The sequence below is a fragment of the Arachis ipaensis genome, chromosome B10 (genome assembly GCF_059453495.1).
Source record: "Arachis ipaensis isolate K30076 ecotype BB chromosome B10, ASM5945349v1, whole genome shotgun sequence".
In the NCBI taxonomy this organism is placed as follows: Eukaryota; Viridiplantae; Streptophyta; class Magnoliopsida; order Fabales; family Fabaceae; genus Arachis; species Arachis ipaensis.
The window spans coordinates 60,091,979-60,099,134 of NC_142435.1; the positions used below are offsets into that span (position 1 = coordinate 60,091,979).

General features: G+C 35.0%; 1 non-coding gene across 1 annotated transcript; it reads right to left on the bottom strand.

Moving 5' to 3' along the window:
* Nucleotides 1–6,730: 6,730 nt before the first annotated feature.
* On the bottom strand, nucleotides 6,731–6,838 carry LOC148580224 (small nucleolar RNA R71). The gene has a single exon (XR_015899196.1). It is a non-coding gene; the product is annotated as a small nucleolar RNA R71 (small nucleolar RNA).
* Between the last annotated feature and the right edge of the window lie 318 nt (nucleotides 6,839–7,156).

Consider the following 7,156-nt stretch of genomic DNA (forward strand, 5'->3'; position numbering starts at 1 on the left):
AATAAGGACAAGAAAAGGGGTATGAACATTTATTCAATGCAAATAAACTATATACACCTATATATATGAATGCACTAAATGCAAGATGATTCTACCTCCTTGGTTAAAAGCAAATCAATCTCCAACAGCATGTATAAACAAGTAGGGCTAAGATCATATGATGATTCATGAATCCTACCAAGTCAAATATCAAAATAAAGTTCAAATAGACTTGCAAGAAGAAAGCTCATGAAAGCTGGGAACAAGGAATTGAGCATCGAACCCTCACCGGAAGTGTATCCGCTCTAGTCGCTCATGTGTATAGGGTTGATCACTCGATTCTCTTCTAATCATGCTTTCCATAATTTTTTTTTTCATCTAACAATCAACAATTATTCAATGCATGCATACACTCATCATGAGGACTTGTTCATAGGTTGTAATGGGGCTAGGGTCAAGGTAGGATGTATATGGTCAAGTGAGCTTGAAATTTGAATCTTTGATTAACCTAAGCTCTCACTAAACACATATATCAACCTATACAATTCTAATACAATGCCTAGCTACCCATGATTCCCACTTTTTAAACATACTCATGCATTCTCTTTAATACGCATTCCATATGCATTGTTATTGAACTTTACTTTGTGGCATTTTTGTCCACTTTTTATTGTTTTTTTTAATTTTTGTTTCTTTTATTATTTTCTACATTTATATTTTTTTTAAAAGTATATACAAACGTATCAATGCATATGGTTTTACATATTTAATGCATAAGCATGTACCCAATCTCGTGATTTTCAACAAAAATACAAAAATACACTTTTCTCTCAACCAATGTCCCAAGTTTCCCATACCCAAATGATACACACCTTCACTAGCCTAAGCTAATCAAAGATCCAAATTAAGGACATTTATTATTTTTCACTTAGGGGTAGTAATGTGCTAAAATTAAGAACAAAAGGGATTAAATAGGCTCAAAATTGGCTAACAATGGTTGATGAAAGGTAGGCTATTTGGGTAAGTGAGCTAAATGAAATGATGGCCTCAATCATATAATTTCATGTATACATGGAATAATGGACATGAAGAATTTAACAAATCAAAAATTACAATCATATAGAGAGAATAATACACACAAGAATGGAGAATAAGTGGTTATATGATGTAACCACACATTTGGGCTCAAAACTCACATGCTTGTGTTCTTAGCTCAAAAATCATGTTCCAAAATAAATTCTTCAAATAAGTTTAGCAAGAAAATTTTTCAAATTGGTAGGGTACCCTAAAAATAGTTTCTTGGAAAAGAAATCATCACCTTAGCCAAGTGGTCCTAACCTAAAAAGAAATGATAGAATATATACAAATTATAACTAACATGAAACTTATCATGCAATGTAATAACTAACTAACAAAGAAATTTTAAAAAAAAATTTGGTGTTGAGAAAGGAAGTTGTTACCCATGGAGATCGGTCGGACGACCTCCCCACACTTAAAAATTTGCACCGTCCTCGATGCATGCAAAGAAGAGCAAGGTGGACGGGTTGCTACAACTTGTTGAGCTTCTTCAAATGGTTGTAAGGATGACTTATTTGTTGCCCTTGTTTAGAAGCTTTTCCGTTCCCTCTTGGTGGCCATCCTAAAAGGAAAGAAAAAGAAAGAAAATTAAGCCTACAACAAAGATATCAAAGCAATAGAACATAGGCGGGGGCTACTGCCAAATAAGAGTAAGGTTCTCACTACATGTTAGCTACATATGTAAGTGAGAGAGCAATATAGGCAAAGGGCATATCAACTAATACTTGATGCAAGAGAAAAGTCAAAGTATAAGTGAATAACATGAAGAGCATGTTGAGCATCAAGTTTAAACAAGAAAGAGTGGGTCATGAAAGACATGTAAGCTTATATCAATGCACAAAGGATACAAGGATCATCAAAGGTTAAGCGCTGAATTAGAAATTTCATTACCCATCAATATCAAACAAGTCTAGAAACACCAAGATTAACCAAGAAATTCTCAACAATTGAGTAAGAGAATTCAATACCATTATTAAAATAAGAAATTTAGAAAAGAGACTAAAAGCAAGTTATAAGAACCAATTTAAAATGCAATGGATGATAATAAGCAAATGCAACATATGAAAGAAAATGAAAAATAAGAAAAATGGGAAGTGAAAATTTGAAAAGGGAGGAAGAGAGAAAGTAAGAAAAGGAAGAAGAATGAAGAGGAAAGGAGAGAAGAAAAGAAAAGGAAATAAGAAGAAAGGAGAAAGAAGAAAGAAAAAAAGAGAGGAGGAGAAAAGAAAATTGAGCAGAAAACAGGAGAGGCAGGGCACGGAATCGACGCGCGTGCCATGTGCGCGCATGCGTACGCGTACGCGTGGTGTTCGCGCAACACTTGGGTTCCATGTATGGAGCCATGTTGGCGCATCGACGCGTACGCGTGCCTGCCCCCCTCCCCTTTCCTTTTTTTACTTATAAAAACAGAAATAGGGCACTTTCCTAATCTACAAGAATTCTAAAACAATCAAAATTAAAATTTAAAAACAAATCTTTTTGGTTTTTGAAAAATTTTCAAATACAAGACACACAAAACTTACAATTCAAGTAAAATACAATCTAACAGCAACTATTCTAAACAAAACATAAATCTAACAAGAAATCCATCAATCAAAGCAAAATGTATAAGAGTAAAGAAAATAAGAAAAACTACTTACAATGGAAACTCAATTTATTCATTGATTATATATACAAGAGAATGGAAAGACATTACTGATGAGTCAAATTCACTCCCCATAAAAAAATGATGAATCCGTTCTTTTGGCAAGCGCACTGATGAACGGATAATTTATACGCTTTTTGGCATTGTTTTTAGTATGTTTTTAGTATATTTTAGTTAGTTTTTATTATGTTGTTACTAGTTTTTATTCAAAAATCACACTCCTGGACTTCACTATGAGTTTGTGTGTTTTTCTGTAATTTCAGGTATTTTCTGGCTGAAATTGAGGGACCTGAGCAAAAATCTGATTCAGAGGCTGAAAAAGGACTGCAGATGTTGTTGGATTCTGACCTCCCTGCACTCGAGGTGGATTTTCTGGAGTTACAGAAGCCCAATTGGCACGCTCTCAATTGCGTTGGAAAGTACACATCCTGGGCTTTCCAGCAATATATAATAGTTCATACTTTTCTCGAGATTTGTTTGCCCAAACCGGTGTTCCAAGTCAGCATAAAAATTTTGGCGTGAAAACGCCAGAATTGGCATAAAAGCTAGAGTTAAACGCCCAAACTGGTACCAAAATTGGTGTTTAACTCCAAGAAAAGTCTCTACATGTGAAAGCTTCAATGCTCAGCCCAAGCACACACCAAGTGGGCCCCGAAAGTGGATTTCTGCATCATTTACTCATTTCTGTAAACCCTAGGTTACTAGTTCTCTATAAATAGGACATTTTGCTATTGTATTTTCATCTTTGATTAGTCTTATGCTATCGTAGACCTTTATGGGGCCTGGCCATTTGGCCATGCCTGGACCGTCATTACTTTTGTATTTTCAACGGTGGAGTTTCTACACTCCATAGATTAAGGTGTGGAGCTCTGCTGTTCCTCATGAATTAATGCAAAGTACTATTTTTTTTCTATTCAACTCAAGCTTATTCTTATTCTAAGATATTTATTCACACACAAGAATATGATGAATGTGATGATTATGTGACACTCATCACCATTCTCACATATGAACGGATGCTTGACAACCACTTCCGTTCTACATGCAAACAAACTTGAATGTGTATCTCTTGGGTTTCTAATCTAAGATTACAACCTTCGTGGTATAGGCTAGAATTATTGGCGGCCATTCTTGAGATCTGGAAAGTCTAAACCTTGTCTGTGGTATTCCGAGTTGGATCTGGAAAGGGATGACTGTGACGAGCTTCAAACTCGCGAGTGTTGGGTGTAGTGACAGACGCAAAAGGATCAATGGATCCTATTCCAACATGATAGAGAACTGACAAATGATTAGCCGTGCGGTGACAGCGCATTTGGACCATTTTCACTGAGAGGACGGACGGTAGCCATTGACAACAGTGATCCCCTAACATACAGCTTGCCATGGAAAGGAGTATGAATGATTGAATGAAGGCAGTAGGAAAGCAGAGATTCAGAAGGAGCAAAGCATCTCTGTACGCTTATCTGAAAATGAATTACATAAGTATTTCTATCTTATTTTATATTTTATTTATATTTTAATTATCAAAACCTTATAACCATTTGAATCTGCCTGACTGAGATTTACAAGGATGACCATAGCTTGCTTCAAGCCGACAATCTCCGTGTGATTGACCCTTACTCACGTAAGGTTTATTACTTGGACGACCCAGAGCACTTGCTGGTTAGTTGTGCGGAGTTATGAAAAAGAGTTGAGAATACATTCGTGCGTACCAAGTTTTTGGCGCCGTTTTAGAGATCACAATTTTGTGCACCAAGTTTTTGGCGCCGTTTCCGGAGATTGTTCGAGTTTGGACAATTGACGGTTCATCTTGTTGCTCAGATTAGGTAATTTTATTTTATGTTTAAGCTTGTTACTTTTTATTTTCAAAAAATTTTAAAAAAAAATTTATTTTATTCTTCAAAGTTTTTAAGAATGAATTCTAGAGTTTCATGATGATCTGTTGAAGTCTGGCTGGCTGTGAAGCCATGTCTAATCTGTTGGACCGAGATTTCAAGTTATCATCACAAGAGCTTGTGATTTCTATCAATCTTGCTGTTGAATGTAATGATCTGCTAAAGCTTGGCTGGCCATTGGCCATGTCTAGTGTTTTGGACCGAAGCTTTCACTGAAAGCTTGGCTGGCTAGTGAGCCATGTCTAATTCCTGAACCGGGGTTTTAGACTAACATTGCATGATTCCTGGAATTCTCATTAAGAATTTTGAATTCCTTATTTCCTTCTTCCAAATAATTTTCGAAAAAAAAATAATACAAAAAAAATTGATAAAACCATGAAAATAAAAAAATAATCTGTGTTTCTTGTTTAAGTCTAGTGTCAATTTTTAAGTTTGGTGTCCTGCAAATTTTATTTAATTCCTTGCATTTTTTGAATGTATGAATTTTGTTCTTCATTAATCTTCAAGTTGTTCTTGATGATTTCCTTGCTTTGATCTTTAATTTCTCTTGTTTTGTGTGTTTTGTTGTTTTTCATATATATTCTCAATTTGTTAATGTCACTAATATGAAAATTTCTAAGTTTGATGTATTGCATGCATAAATTGTTTTGATCTTGATTTTCCATGTTTAGTTCGTTCTGTTGTTTTTCTTTCTCATCATTAAAAATTCAAAAAAAAATTTCAAAATTATGTCTTTTCAAGTCAATAATACAGAGAATTGAAGATTCAGAACATGCAGCAGAGGATTTATACAGAAAAAAGCTGGGCATTCAAAACGCCCAGTGAGGAAGGAAAACTAGCGTTTAAACTCCAGCCAGGGTACCTGGCTGGGTGTTAAACGCCCAAAAAGGTAGTATTTTGAGCACATGAGGGAAGATTTTGTTTTTAATTCAAATCTTTTTCAAATGTTCATAATTTTTCAAAATCAAATCTTTTTCAAATCATATCTTTTCAATCATATCTTTTCAAAATCAAATCCTTTCCATTTTTTATTTTTAAAAATCCTTTCTAACAATTAGTGATTTGATTCAAAAATGTCTTCCTTGTTAAGAAAGGTTCAATAATTGAATTTTAGAATCATATCTTTTAAAGTTCTTGTTAGCCAAGACATTAATTTTAAAAATCAAATCCTTTTAATTGTTTGTCAATCATATCTTTTTAAAACCATATTTTCTCAATCATATCTTCTCAACTACGTCTTTTTCAAAAAATTGATTTTCAATCATATCTTTTTTATTTCTAATTTCAAAATCTTTTTCAAAATCACTTAACTACTTTTTCAATTTTAATTTTCGAAAATCATGAACCAATTTTTGAAAATTTCTTTTAATTAAAAATTTTTTTTTTTCAAAAATTCTTCCCCCCTTGTCATATCCTTCTATTTAAGGGACTAACACTCCTCCTCAATGTGCAATTCGAACTCTCTCCCTCTTGATACGTTCGAATTCTCTCCTCTCTACCTCCTCCTTCTATTCTTCTTTTCTCCTGACACCTCAAGGAATCTCTATACTGTGACATAGAGGATTCCATACTTTCTTCTCATCTCTTTCATATGAGCAGGAGCAAGGACAAAGGCATTATTGTTGAAGTTGATCCTGAACCTGAAAGGACCTTGAAGAGAAAGCTAAGAGAAGCCAAAGCACAACTCTCTGGAGAGGACCTAACAGAAATTTTCAAACAAGAAGAAGCTATGGCAGCCGAAAACAACAATAATGCCAACAATGCAAGGAAGGTGCTTGGTGACTTTACTGCACCAACTCCCGACTTCTATGGGAGAAGCATCTCTATCCCTGCCATTGGAGTAAACAACTTTGAGCTTAAGCCTTAATTAGTTTCTCTGATGCAACAGAATTACAAGTTTCACGGACTTCCATTGGAAGATCCTCATCAGTTTTTTGGCTGAATTTTTGCAAATCTGTGAACTATCAAGACCAATGGGGTTGATCCCGAGGTCTACAGGCTTATGCTTTTTCCCTTTGTTGTAAGAGACAGAGCTAGAATATGGTTGGATTCACAGCCTAAGGAAAGCCTGAACTCTTGGGAAAAGCTGGTCAGTGCTTTTCTGGCCAAATTCTTTCCACCTCAAAAATTTAGTAAGCTTAGAGTGGAAGTCTAGACCTTCAGACAAAAGGAAGTTGAATCCCTCTATGAAGCTTGGGAAAGATACAAACAATTGATCAGAAGGTGTCCTTCTGACATGCTTTCAGAATAGAGCATCATAGGTATCTTCTATGATGGTCTGTCTGAACTGTCCAAGATGTCATTGGACAGCTCTACTGAAAGATCTCTTCATCTGAGGAAGACGCATGCAGAAGCTCAGGAACTCATTGAAATGGTTGCAAATAACCAATTAATGTACACTTCTGAAAGAAATCCTGTGAATAATGGGACAAATCAGAAGAAAAGAGTTCTTGAGATTGATACTATGAATGCCATATTGGCTCAGAACAAAATATTGACTCAACAAGTCAATATGATTTCTCAGAGTCTGTCTGGCATGCAAGCAGCAACAGGCAGTACC